At 51.6% G+C, this 14,381-nt stretch overlaps 1 protein-coding gene across 1 annotated transcript in view; it reads right to left on the bottom strand.

Annotated features, from left to right (window-relative positions):
• Positions 1-10,763: 10,763 nt before the first annotated feature.
• Positions 10,764-14,381, bottom strand: part of DAGLA (diacylglycerol lipase alpha) — a 169,882-nt gene continuing 166,264 nt past the window's right edge. Inside the window, exon 21 of the transcript XR_012903704.2 lies at positions 10,764-12,507. The gene's annotated coding sequence lies outside the window, so the exon portion shown is untranslated. The remainder of the gene's footprint in view (positions 12,508-14,381) is intronic.

Raw genomic sequence — 14,381 nt, 5'->3', positions numbered from 1 at the left:
ACAAGCCACGACTCTCCCTTGCATAGGGGCTAGTGTGTGATTAACAAACGAGCTCTTGGAGATTTTGAACCTTGTGAAATTAAACAGTGCTGCTTTAATCCATCACGGTAACTTAGAAAGTACTCTCTGTGAGGATCCAATAATGGGATCAGAAAGTAGGGTCAGCCCAGTGGGTGCCTCTCTTTGCTCTTCGCCGGAGCCTCCTTCATGGCATGTTGTTTGCTCTTTTTCACCCTCCGGTTGTTTTCCTCCATCGTGCTCTCTCGTGCAGACTGCGTCCTTCTCCATCATCCTTCTCCCTCCCTCTCTCACATACACACGCTCCCTTCCTCATTTCCTCTAGGTCACGTTGTCTGTAAACACTGCTCCCTCTATGTCGGGCACATTGATTCTGAGTGCCAGCCAGGAAAGGGGGGGGATTACTCACCCAAGGTGTGGGTGCTGTTCCCTTCAGCTCTGAATCTCAAAGTCCAGCAGTACAACCAAAAATAATTCAACAGCACCCAGTGAACGGCCAGGACTTTCCGACAGAGCTAGAGCATCCAAGCCCTGGGGCCCATTTCCTCTCTCTGTCTTGGCACCAAATCCGGACAGGAGCCTCATTGCCCATAGAGTAGCTAAAGGGGATCCCTTTGGGTACCAGGCTGTTGAGGTCACTGACCTCAAGGTGGGGTGCCCTAAGCTAGAACAGCAGCCTATGGGGTGTGCCGGCCTATTTCCAGCTGAAAGGGGTCGGCAAGGCCAGAGGAATCGGAGTCACTAAGCCAAGCAGTACGGATGTGGGTAAGGGACCCCAGAGGCACCTGGCATCTCCTGCTGGTGAACAAGGCGTGAGGGTCGCGGTGGTCCTGTCTGTGCGCTGGGAGCAAGGGGCGTGGCGACCGTGCCAGTGACCCACGCGTGACTGTCTACGTGACGGGTCTGTGTGCAGGGCCGACCCAGAGCGGGTGCCAGACCAGCGCTGTGCTCACCCGTCAGCAGGCTGCAGGCGGAACAGAGTTCCCCCTTGTCAGGTGACTAATCGGGTGGTTTCGGGGAAAGCTGTTGAAAGCAGCAGGACTGCGCCTCACTGGGTGTGGCTCCGCTCCCCACCCTACCCCCATAGGAGCTGCCTGGGCCCCAGCCATTGTGTCTTCCCCGTGTCCTTTTATTTTCAGCTCCCTCCTCCATTGCTCCAACAATCCCCGTGCAGCAGTCTGCTGACAGTGCCACCAGCACTTATGGCCCTCTCCCAAGACCCACGGGGGACAGAGACTGGCCCCCCTCCCTCGAGACCTCCACGTTACTCAACTCAGCAAGCCCTGGTCTCCTCTCTTCCTTCTTAGCTGCCTTGGGCTGATGGGGCAATGGGCCCTTTAGACCAGCCAGGCTGATTGTCTAATTACCCCTCCCTCAACTTTTTCCAGGGGAACCAATTGACATGGGAGTGATCAGAGAGCAGAAGCGCCCTGTGACGCTGCAGCTTGACCTATGTTGTGTGGCGCACTCGGGGTGGGTAAGAAAGGCTGATCGGGTGTTGGACGGGCCCTGCGGTTATCTCTTGCGAGGACGTTGCTGTGGTCTATTGTGGGTATGTCTAGACTACAGGCTTTTGTCGACAGATACTGTCGACAAAACTTCTGTCGACAAAGAGCGTCTACACTACATTCAGTTCTGTTGACAAAGCAAGCTGCTTTGTCGACATGGTAGTGTAGACGCAAAGGACAGTTTACAGGCAATAACACCTTCTGTCGACAGAGACTCTGTCGACAGAAGACGTTATGCCTCGTAAAATGAGGTTTACCAGCATCGACAAAACTGCTGAGTTCTGTCAACGTTATGTCGACAGAACTCAGCGGCAGTGTAGACGCAGGTATAGTTTTGTCGACAAAAGTCCACTTTTGTCGACAAAACTCTGTAGTCTAGACACACCCTGAGAGTGTGGGGGCCTGTTTAACATGATAGGCAGAGACAGAATCTGGACCAAGTCATGGGAAAGACTCCCATGAACCGAACTGGGCGTTGGCATTGTCCGCACCTGCTTATGCCCTGGACTCTGACGTGTGTCCCGGGATCAGCCTCGGCTCTGTATTAGTGATGGGTTTGATGGGAATGCTCTAGGAACGGAGTGACTGAAAAAGCTGGTACAACACCAACAGCCTGACTGTGGAGCAGCACAGACCCCAGAGCAGACCCACCAGGTGATCTCTTTGCCCTGACACCGGCACCCATTCAAGGTCTCAGCCTTGACAATCAGAACCTCCCACTAAGTCCTCACGACTGAAGATATTGCCTTGGCGTCTGCAGCCAGGACAGCTCGTCAGACCGTTGCCTGGCACAGGGGAGCCCCGGGAGTGCAGAAGAGGCAGCGTTCCCAGGCGCTGGGCTGGAGTAGGGAACTCACCCCAGCAAGAGCAAAGCATGAGCGTGAACTCACCCACTTCCACACGCACGTGCAAAAGTGCGCCTGGAGGGGGGCTACCCCGTCAGACCCCGGCAACTAGCACATTCTAAAACCCTGAGGCAGGTGAGGCCACTTCAGTGCGCGCAGGAGGCAGCCCAAGCTGAAGACGTGGGCACGTCCAACATGCCTCAGAACGTGCTAGTCAGCACGCAGGAGCGATCCCCTTCCAAAACACACCTTGGATCCCAATCACAACAAGCCCTTTGGCTCACCCCTCAAGAGGGGCTCGCCCCTACGAACAGGCATGTTCCACACCCGTGAACACTTAGGGCCGCCTCGAGCAGTGACACTCAGACCTGGGTGGTTCAGGAGCCAAACTCGCCACCCGCATGACCCACAAGAGCCACGGCAGTGTGAATTCACTTCTGATTTGCCACACCGGTGTATACAGAAAGCTCAGCCAACAACTGTTTAGCAATAAGAGGCGGGAGAAGGACAAATGAAGGGATGGGCTCGCCCCTGCAAGAGCGGCTGCCATTTTGGAAGTCTTGCAAGTTCATTCCAGTCAGCCGTTAGGTGTGTTGGGGGCCACAGGAAGGGCCTGGGGCCTCAGTGTGGAGGAGCAATGATGAATTATTCTAGTCCCAGAGCCGTCTTGCCCCTTTCACTTCCTGGGTGGGGTCCGTACGGTAGCAGACAGTAATTATGTCGTGAATAATACCAGGCACTTCCTATTTGTCACCATTAATCTGCGCCAGTGTGCTACCTGGAGCCTCTGTTCCAAGACCCACACTCCGCCTCCCCCCCCCAAGTTATCTTACAGCCCCACGGGACCCTAAACTGCTGCTCCTGCATCTCCGTCCTGTAGCCACCCCCCTCAGACTAGCCCCCCTTCAGGGACACTTCCCCACAGCCCCAGCACGAGGGACAGGCTCCGATGTGCAGCCTTCCTTTATTTCTTTTAAATCAATGGCATCATTTTTGCCATCTCGGGGCCAGGCCTTTGTGGTTAATGAGTAACCAATGGGCGATTGATCGGCGCAGTTCCCTTGCTGAGAAGAGATAACAGAATAAGCCCGATTCTGCTTCCGTCTCAGCCAGCGCGGGACGGGGGTTCCAGGGAGGGGAGTGAGATCTAACCAGCGAGGTGCCCTACACCGATGGCCTTTCACTCGCAGCACACGGGCGCTCCACATCCCCACAGACCACCCCGGGGGAAAGACCCAAGTATGCCTGCCTGTCCCATCCGTGCTAGAGACATTCACCCGTGTGCCGAGTCAGGTGTGGGTCATTGAGAGGCTCACACGTGGGCGTGTGTTTTCAGATGGCACGTCCACATGGGCCCTCTGTCATGGAGGGTGAAGAGCGATGCTGATGACTTTATGGCAACAAGCCATTCCGAGTGCTGAGGGACACTGTCCCTGGCTTGGATTACTACTGGCACCAAAGGCAAATGTCCGGGGGGTCCATCGCTGTGGTCGCTAAGGGTGTCTGGGGACTGCTGGTGAATGGAGTGAGTCTGTTCTCCTTCGGTGATTGGAGTGAGGCTACACACCAAACCGGGCGACGAGAGGGATGCGATTTGCACTGTGATCTCAAGACAAATGCTGCTCATTGGGAGGTGGGGGGGTCCCGAGTTTCATTAAGGGGCTGGGGTGAAGGCTGAAGAGATACTGTGGAGTCCCAGTTTGCCTGGCGCCCGAGGGAGAGGCAGCTCAAGCAAGCAGGGTTTTGTTTAGGTGGCTGCACAACTTCCATTATAAAATGGCAGGGTTCTGCACAGCTGGCCAGGCACTCCCATAATAACCACACTCGCTGACAGAGGGAAGAATTGCAGCAGTGTTTGAGGCCAAGAGATGCTATAACAGAGAGATAAAAGCTATCAGGCAACCGGAGAGAGACCCACACAGAGAGAGAGAGAGACATGGGGGCAGGGAGGAAGAGAACTAAATCCAACTTGGTTTAATTTTATAAGGCTGCCTGGCGAGTCTCATCGGAGTGCCCACGAGGGGAGAGACCCATGGAGAAGGCCATGCAGAGAGCGTCTTGAAGGGCAGAAATGATATGAACAGAAAGATACTGAGAAAGACCAAGGAATATGGCAAGAGAGGAGTGTGCTCTAAGCTGACCAGATGTCCCGATTTTATTAGCACAGTCCTGATACCTGGGGCTTTGTCTGACATAGGTGCCTGTCCCCCGCCCCTGACACACACACACACCCCAACCCAGTTGTCCAGACTTGCCATCTGGTCGCCCCTGGGGGGAGAACTTGTGCAGTGACTGCAGGCCGTACCCTTTGGCCGGTGTGAGCTCCTGTTGCCCCGTGATGCCAGGCGGGTGCTTATGCTTAACGTTCATGAGTCCCACAAATGGAAGAGATTCCTCAGGGATCCTCTTGTCCAGCCCTTAGCACAGGTTCATTCTGCGGGACCCGCAGGCCCCTCAGCAGTTGACGGGCTGTGACAGCGCCGTGGGAGAGGCACAGACTTGGAGTGAAAATGAATGGAGCTGCCTTGCGGGCACCAGCGGGGGGCTCTCATGAGGCGGTGGGTTATGGGTGGCTTTTTTCCCCTCTCTCCATTGCGTGGAGATGGGCTGTTCCCACGGGGCAGGATGAAGATAACCTGGGACGGCCCTTACATCAACTGTGCTGTAATCATTGCTTACTAGACTGTGTGAAAGCCAACAAGGCCAATGACCTAGGAGCGACTGACACTGTCCCCTGTGCTGCTCCAACACTTCCTCCTGCCGGTTCCCACACAGTCCTAGTGACAGAAGGGTGGCCAGGCCAACCCCTGTAAGACCAACAAACGGGACCTCCTTAGGACAGCCCAGTTACAGAAAGCAGGCTAAGAGTCCATACGCTTCAATGCGGACCTGGCCCCTGCATCCCCAATCCAACCCCTCTGTCTCTGGGATGTCGTTTCACCCATCTTCCCTCCCTTTCTTCATTTCCAATAGAAGCCCTCCCATGCCAATAGAGTGAGACAATGTAGCTAGCGCTCCTCTACCTTGGCCCTTAACGGTGTGCTATCAGAAACCCTCGATACACCCACCTACAAGCCAGTCTACTCCATCAGCCACCTCTATGAGCTAGCTGCAACATCTCTCGTCCAGCCCATCTTATACACCAAAGACCAGGCCCTTCTCTCCCTACCTACCCTGTGTAGTCAAGAGACCACCAAGGACTAATTGTATCCCCTACATGCAGTCCACAAATGCCCTCCCCTTCTGCTGTAAGACACAAAGCCCAATCATCCAACCCCTACATGCTCACCTTGTTCCACTGCCCGGTGACATCCCCTCCACATAAAAACTATTAGCCACCTTCATAACGTTCAGGCCTCACACACGAGCTGCAGTTTCCACAGCGCCTCGTTCTACCCAGCAGACCACCTGAGCGATGGAGTTGCAAAACTCTGCCCCGCAGGACGCCATGCTTAAAAGGGCTCTCCTGACCACCTCTGAAGTCAGTGGGGCTCATTGACTTCAGTGGGAGCTGAGTCACACCGAAAAGGCACAGTTCTTTGTTCCTTTCAAAACATAGAGAAGCAAGTGATGTACCAGCCTCTTCTGAAACGTCCATCCCGGCGTGGCAGGTGACTTCCCTTTGTGTTCAGATGGAACCAAAACCGCACCGGAAGTGTTCTGTGCATCACGCCTATCCACAATTGCCATCTGTCCAGCTGTCTAGGGCTCATAGGGAGCCATAACAATAAGTTAAAATAGCTTTAATTGACCTAATCTCTAAATATACCTAAACGGAAGGTCTAGTAGGGTGGATGCGTTCAAAGGAGGAAGCAAGTGCTGCTCCTGTTTCTATTGCAAGAGCCCCAACTGAGACCAGGGCCTCTCTGCGCTGAATACCTATCAGCCCTTGCCCCTAAGAGCTCACATTCCAACTAGGCAGACGGGGCACAGAGGCACAGAAGGCATCTGTGAGAGTGAGAGTTAGGGATGTTAAACTGTTTGTGTAAACATGTAACCACAAACACAAATTATTTGTGTAAACGTGTAACCACTGGATTTTTTTGGGCAGTTACATGTTTACACAGAGGAGGCAGGTGGGCGCTGGTGCTTCTGATACAGACATAGCAGCACAGGGGGCAGCATGCACGGGGAGCCAGCTTAAAAGCCAGCAGCCCACAGGCACTAAGTTCCTGCCTCGATACAGCATACCTTTGTGGCTCCACTACTAGCCAGATCAGGTAGGTCACACCTGACTGTACTGTAGGCACTAGAAAAGAAGGAGTCAACCAGGAGGAAGAGGATTAGAACCCATGCCTCCAGAGTCCCCATCTAGTGCTCAGCCCACTGGGGTGCGCTGGACATGGCTAGGTAGCCCACAGAAGCTAGACTCACAGCTCAGGATGACACACTTGGGCCAGCAGGGCTCATATTAGTGCTCCAAATAGGGTTGCCAGGTGTCCAGTTTTGAACCAGACAGGCCAGTATTTGAGCTTTCTGTTCGGGAAACAAATTGAGAAAATAGAAATGAGAAAATATCAATTTTCTAAATAAGCTGGGATGTCGATTGTGATGTCATGTCAGGTGTGTCCGGTGTTTTTGTTGAAACCATCTGGCACTCCTAGTTCCAAAACCAGCTGGGTCGGCAGAGCTTTGAAGTCAAGCTCGGGCTTCAAAGCCCCCCCACCCCACCCCAGGCATCCGTAACTCAAGCCCAGCCTCCATGGGCTGAATCCGGCCCTTAGAGACCCTGCCGCTCCCCCGCCCCCCGGCCAGTTAGGGTCTGGGGGTGAGGAGAAGCACATGAAGATTCCTCCACGCTGTCCAAAGCGTGCAGCTCATGGCAGGGCGGACAGAGACTTTGCGTGCTCCCCCACCCCCCAGCCCTGACTGGCTGGGAGGTGGGGGGCGGGGAGCCGGTGAAATTTCATCCACCCTGCAAGGAGCCCTGCTTGGCCTGGGGGCAGAAGAGGGAGCGCACAAAGTCTCCTCCCACCACCAGGGGCAAAGGCACTCCCCCACCCCCAGACCAATCATGGTCTGGGGGTGGGGAAGCAGGGAAGTATTCTGACCCCGCCCCTTCTGCTTGAGGCCCCGCCCATTCTGGTGCAGCCTGGGGCCATTTAAAAAACTTCTGAAGTGGCCCCTGGCAAAAAATTGTTGCCCACCCCTTCCCTAACTCCTTTATGCTGCATCTTCTCTATAAAATAGTCCTGTCATTATATCTACAGGATACCTTGCAACGCCCTCGTGCAAGATACAAGTGCCCGATGCAGGCGCACTGGTCAGGGAACTACTCCAGCAAGCCACCAGAGAACTTTCCCCAGGACATGTCCCCCAGGAGCAGAGTGCTGGGTTGGCTCAGAGCAGGAGGGAGCCTGAAACTCCCAGGAAGTGGGGATTCTGCAATAGGAAGAGCGAGGCTGAATGCAAGGGGGGACAGTGCCACCTGCTGCAGGAGAGAATTACTTTACTCAGCAGATATTACTCCACTGATGTGGCACTGGCACCCCTTCCAGTTTAAAAGCCACACTGCTCAGGGTAATGCTACATAACTGGGTTGGACAAGGCATCCTATGTCATTCATCTACCTTCCTCCAATGCCACCCATTTAAAATAATGTGTCGATCCCTTCTGCCCAGATGAGATCCGACATAAAACTGGGCCTAGCCAATGGTTCTTTGAGCATCCCATTAGCACTTCACAGAATCACAGAACACTAGAACTGGAAGGGACCTCGAGAGGTCATCGAGTCCAGTCCCCTGCCCTCACGGCAGGACCAAGTACCATCTAGATCATACTTTGCTCCCCACTTGACATACAACCACTTAGAACAGCTCTAGTCTGCTTGCAGGCCTGCCAGCTGAGATCATCTGAACAAACTTTTTCAAAGACTGAAAAATACTCTCCCAGATGATTTAGTAAAAAGTCCTAAGCATGATACAAAGACACAGGTTGTGACTTTGTCTGCCAGTTTTGGAATCTGATTAACCATGATCAAGATTGTTTGGTGTGATTTGTCCTGGAGTCCGTTCAAACCATCATTGCCTGGATAACCCCAACAGATTGGCTCTCATTCTCGTTTAGGAATAGAAATTACGTACCAGATGGTAATTGCTAGATGTCTTTTCTTTTCTTTTTTTTTTTACTTTGTAGAAGATCAGTCATCGCATTTGCTTCTCCAGTTCTCGTGCCTGCACAGTACTCCCTGACTTTTCAAAAATAATTGTCAGTGCTTCATCAGCTAGTTCCCTTAACAATGTAAGATGTTTCACATCCAGAGAGTCTGTTCTGCCATTTTAGGAGTTGTTATTAATTCCCCCGACATATCGGGGTTTCACTTGGGAATAGTCATCATAATCAGGAAATTATTTCACTTGGTTTATGAATCACAGAGTCATAGGGTTAAAAGAGACCATGAGGGACATCTAGTCTAGGCTATTTTCTTTCTAGCACTCCTTCCCTCTGCCATGTATTTCTTAACATCTGTCCATGGCTCCTGTTCCCCTAAACCGGGGCAAAAGGGCTGCCGCGGGCCGAATGAGGCCTGCCAGATGCGTTGATCTGGCCTGCGGAGGCCCTGCTGCTCCCCTGCCTCCAAGCCAATTAGGACCTGGGGGAGGAGGCAAGCGCATGAAGTTTCCTCCGCCCTGCCAGGAACACGCGGCTCCTGGCAGGGCGGAAGGAGACTTTGTGCATTCCCCCACCCCCAAGCCCTGATTGGCCTGGGGGCAGAAGACTCCTCCCACCACCAGGGGCATGGGTACCTAGGGGGAACCTCTGGGGGGCAGCAAAGGCCAATCATGGTCTATGGGTGGGGAAGCAGGGAAGTAGCCTGACCCCACCCCTTCTGCTTGAGGCCCCGCCCCTTCTGGTGCAGTCTGGGGCCATTTAAAAAATTTCTGAAGTGGCCCTTGGCAAAAAATTATTGCCCACCCCTTCCCTAACTCCTTTATGCTGCATCTTATCCAGATTGCTCCCCATAGTCTCCTTATCTGTGTATTGTTGTCTGGTTCCTTTGGTCATTTTCCATTGCCAAGAGAGGTCTACTATTATTATTCATAAAAATGTGAGCAGCGTTTTACATTCACACACAGCTTTACAAGCATGGATTAAGATAAATCCTTTGCCTCGAAGAGCTTTTACGCCTCAGACCTCTGGGAAGCTTCCTTGCATGTTTCTTTTGCAGAAAGATTATGGCCTCTTTCTGACGGCATCTTTCCAGCATTCTGCCCCAAGGGTGGATTTTCACACTTTCTTCCCTGCTGCGCTCCTTTACCCAAAAAGAGCTGTTTCTTTTACTCTATCACCCTTGCTCATGTTAGCCCCATTTCTCCGTATGTTGATTTCAGACCGCTGACAGTCACGAGCAGCAAACACCCTGCTACCCTTATGTTCTTAGTCAACGCCTTATTAGGAGGAAGACAAAGAGGTTGCATTTTCTCATTTTGATCATGGAATTTCCTGTTGCTACCAGGATTCTCCTTTATGATCTATGTTGAGCTGCCCAGGGACACAGAGAGGTTGGGATTTTCAGGGGGAGGGACAAGGCTTAGAGGTCAGAGTGGGTGCAGGGATTGAGAACAGGAAAGGACATGTAGGGCCCAAGGAGAAGAGGAAATAGGAGTCTAGAGCTCCATGGAGGGAAAGATACAGAACCCGGGGTCTATGAAGGGGAGATACATGACCTCAGGGGTTGATCTCAGCAACATCTGAATGTCTCATAGGATCCTAGCGCTGGAAGAGCCCTCAGGAAGTCATCAAGTCCAGCCCCCTGCCCAAAGCGGGGCCAACCCCAACTACATCATCCCAGCCGGGGCTTAGTCAAGTGGACACTTACAAACCTCTAGGGATGGAGATTCCACCATGCTCCTAGGGCAATAGTTTTTCCTAATATCCAACCTAGACCTCCCCTAGTGTAACTTGAGACCATTGCTCCTCATTGCTCTGCCATCTGTCACCACTGAGACCAGCCTCTCTCCATCCTCTTTGGAACCCCCCTTCAGGAAGTTGAAGGCTGCTATCAAATCCCCCCTCACTCTTCTCTTCTGTAGACTAAATAAGCCCAAATCCCTCAGCCTCTCCTAGTAGGTCATGTGCTCCAGCCCCCTCATCATTTTGGTTGCCCTCCGCTGGACCCTCTCCAATGCACCCACGACTTTTCTATAGTGGGGGGCCCAGAATTGGATGCAATACTCCAGATGTAGCCTCACATCTTGTCACAGAACCCCCCAAGCAGCCTTAACAATGGAGCAGTATCTGGTTGTTCCCTGAGGCTTGGCAAGAAAGACAGGGTTATTTTCTCCCAACTCTGCCATCCTTGCTCACAGTCCTTTAGAATATCCCAACAGCCTAACTATATAGCTCCCCCATTTTCCCAAACCAAGCTTGGGGCAGGCACACACACCAAGCATACTTCTACATCCATTTTATACACTGCTCTATGCAATATACAGAACCCTTTATATACATATATCTTTATATAATATGCTATATTAATTTGTATCTTTACAGCAATATTAGTTTAGATCTTTCATACATAGGTACAAAAAAGTCACATGAGAATGGCACATGAAGAGTGCTTGAGTTTCTTTATAGCCTTCATGCCGGGGCAATGTGGAGCAGGGATCTAGCAGGCAGCATTCCCGGGAGGGGCAGCGACCTCTTGCATGAGTGAGAGAACATGGGTTCCTTTGCTGCTTCCCCAGTGATTGCATATGAAGGCTCTCGAAGCCCCAGGAGAGGGAGTTGGAGCAGCTCAGGGCTGGGTCGAGGGAGTTGCCTTCTCCCCAGTAATGCAAAGACTCTAAACTGTAAACAGGCAGGCGGGGTGAAGGAGTTTGCTAGAAATTACCCTAGTCCAATTTGCCCCAGCACAAGGTATGGAAAAGAGTGAAAGAAGCAGGCAGTTGTCTTTCCTACACAGAGGGGTCCTGATGTCTGTTGCAGGGGAGGCGAATGTGGAACGGGAAAGGAGCGTGATCTCCTGTACACAAACCTTTTTCCACAGCAACCACCATTTGGCAAAGCCCCTCCTAAGCGCAGGGCCCAAAGGCCCCACTGGACCAAAGTTGGGTGTTCTGTTCCACTGAGTCCATCCCAAGGGGCATGCAAGAGGGAAAGTGAGCAGACTAGGGCAGAGAGATCTTCATCGGGGCTCCTCTTTTCTTGCCAGCTGCACATGCACAGCAGCATTCTTGGGAGGCCAGGCGGGCAGATAGCATCACAGGGTTTTCCAGCAAAAGGCCCCACGAACTGAAAGAGTCTTAAAGGGCAGCAATGTCCCTTCTCCTGATGGCCACCCCTGTGGCCGCATGGACGGCAAGGTGACTCTCAGCTCCTATGAACCATTCACTGGATGTATCAGGAGTCTGTCATTGGAATGGGAGCGGGAGGCTTTTGCTTTGAAGTGACCTCTACCTCTGCCTGAGGCAACTTGGCAGGGGAGCTTGGAGCAGAGGCCTCTGCGTCCTTGCTGTGGTTGCAGGTGAGGTTACTTCTCCACAAGACAGTGGCCACCAGCAGGCACCTCAGACACGATATGGGCATTGAGATGTGATAGAGTGCACGGGAGATCCATCGACCACGCCTGAGATGCAATCGCTTTGTATGTGCACTGCCCCCAAAGTGAGCAAGAAGATGAGTCAGACCATGCAGGCAACTGCCAAGAACCGGTTCGAATGTAACATACCTGCTACGTGGGGGTAGAATTGCCCCTCTGGTACTGCCCATGTACTTTGGAACATCAGAACTTCACTGGGACTGTGATGAACAGCAGAGAAGTGGAGCTCCAATTACTACTGATGCAGGCTTTTGCCTGCACTACACTATATTTATTTTTGCTAAATATTCAAACTAGTGGCTTCATGGACATAATGACTGGACGGAGGCCGCCTGTGTAAGGAAAAAGCAAAACTAGGCCTGGCCATGTCAGCAGGGGATTCAAACACAGGGACTGAGGAGCAGTCCCCATGCATGTCAGAGTCTGGCTTTGGAAGATCACTGGTCTAGAGTCACAGTCGAAGTGCAGTTAGTTACTCCATAAATACAATGGGCAGCTTTAACACGGTAAGTTCCTTTCATCGTGAAATCTTGCAGAACAGAGCCAAAACGAGGGACAGTTTTGCTTATGATGACTTAAATCTTTTGATCACCACCTGGGGGACAAATACAGAATTGCATGACTGGCTAGACATGGTGCATGTCGGAAATCATGTCAGGAAACTGCCCCGGCCCAAGACAAGATGCCAGACTAGATTGATCCAGCAGGGCGACTTCTATGCTTGTGTGGGTGTTTGAAGGAGACCTGCTTCAGACCAGTCAGGCTTTGCTATTGGCACTTTAAGACAACCTGAGGGAGCAGGGGACCGTGAGGAAACCTTGCCTGGCCTAACCCAGATGGTAAAAGACAAACTGGTACCCAGAGTGATTCTGGTCCAGCCCCCATCTCTCTTCTTTCCTCATTCCCAACTAGGAGCACTGTACCTGGCTCTGCAGGTGGGAGGAGGAAGCTAGTAGGCCAGGTGTCCCGTCCCAAACAGGATCCTTGCATTGCAATAGAAAACAAAGGCACAACAGAGACATGAATCCAAGCACGGAAGCAATGAAAACAACATTAATGGAGACATCAAGGCAACTTGAAGGCAAGTTGGTATATTTCCTGATATCTCCTGGGACCACCCTTTCCTATAACAAGTCATACACCTAGGAACTGGATTTGCTCTCTCCCTGGTTGTTTTGAATTTCCACTGTGTATGCCTTTAAAGAGCCATAGGTTATGCCAACAGCATCCTCATCCGCTCTCTTCCTGCTCAGGATACAGAGTGAGAAGGCTCAGAGAGAAGCGCAGGGCATGAATTTGGCAGAGAAATGATAAACCAGAAACCCACGACCGTGGCATGTGAAAAGAGAAGCAGCAAGGCAGCATGCTGCCTCTGGCATGCTCCCTTCATAATGGGAGCAGAGTGCCCCACAATTAGACTCTCAATGTGGAGAGAACATAGTACCCCACACCACAGTTGCTTTTTTTGCAACAGTGTCATGCTGTTGACTCATATTTAGCTTGTGGTGCACTATGACCCCTAGATCCCTTTCCACTGTGCTCCTTCCTAGACAGTCACGTCCCATTCTGTACGTGTGAAACAGATTGTTCCTTCCTAAGTGGAGTACTTTGCATTTGTCCTTATTAAATTTCATCCTGTTTACCTCAGACCATTTCTCCAGTTTATCCAGATCATTTTGAATTATGATCCTATTCTCCAAAGCAGTTGCAACCCCTCCCAGCTTCGTATCATCAGCAAACTTAATAATCATACTCTCTATGCCATCATTTAAATCACATATAAAGATATTGAACAGAAACGATCCCAAAACAGACCCCTGTGGAACCCCACTTGTTATGCCCTTCCAGCATGACTGTGAACAGTTAGTAACTACTCTCTGAGAACAGTTATCCAGCCAGTTATGCACCCACCTTATAATAGCCCCATTTAGGTTGTATTTCCCTAGTTTATTGATAAGAAGGTCATGTGAGACAGTGTCAAATGCCTTACTAAAGTCTAGGTATACCATCTCCACCACTTCTCCCTTATTCACAAGACTTGTTGTCCTATCAAAGAAAGCCTTTATCATAATAAGGAGCCCTAATAGGTGGGATGAGACTATGAGTAGCACTTAGGAGAGAGAGTCCAACAGGGGAGATACATGACCTGAAGGGAAAAGAACGCTGATCAATCCATTTCACACATTCTATACAAACTGCTCTGCAAGAGACAGAAGACGTAGTGACTTGAGCACAGGCTTGGGAGCCAGGAACTCCCAAATTCTAACCCTGTATCTAATGGAGAGTCACTATATGGCCATGGGCAAGTAACAACCTTCCTTCCTCTCTTTTCCCATCTGTAAAATGGGGATATTACTTGCCTAACTCACAGCAGGATGGTGAGACTTGCTCATTCACAACATGTGCAATGGATTATAACTATGTTCCATTTGGGGACACTGTTGGAGGGAACCCAGGAGCAAGAGATGT

This window comes from Pelodiscus sinensis, chromosome 5 (genome assembly GCF_052426305.1).
Source record: "Pelodiscus sinensis isolate ZL-2025 chromosome 5, ASM5242630v1, whole genome shotgun sequence".
In the NCBI taxonomy this organism is placed as follows: domain Eukaryota; kingdom Metazoa; phylum Chordata; order Testudines; family Trionychidae; genus Pelodiscus; species Pelodiscus sinensis.
This window is presented reverse-complemented; position numbering and strand designations above follow the sequence as displayed.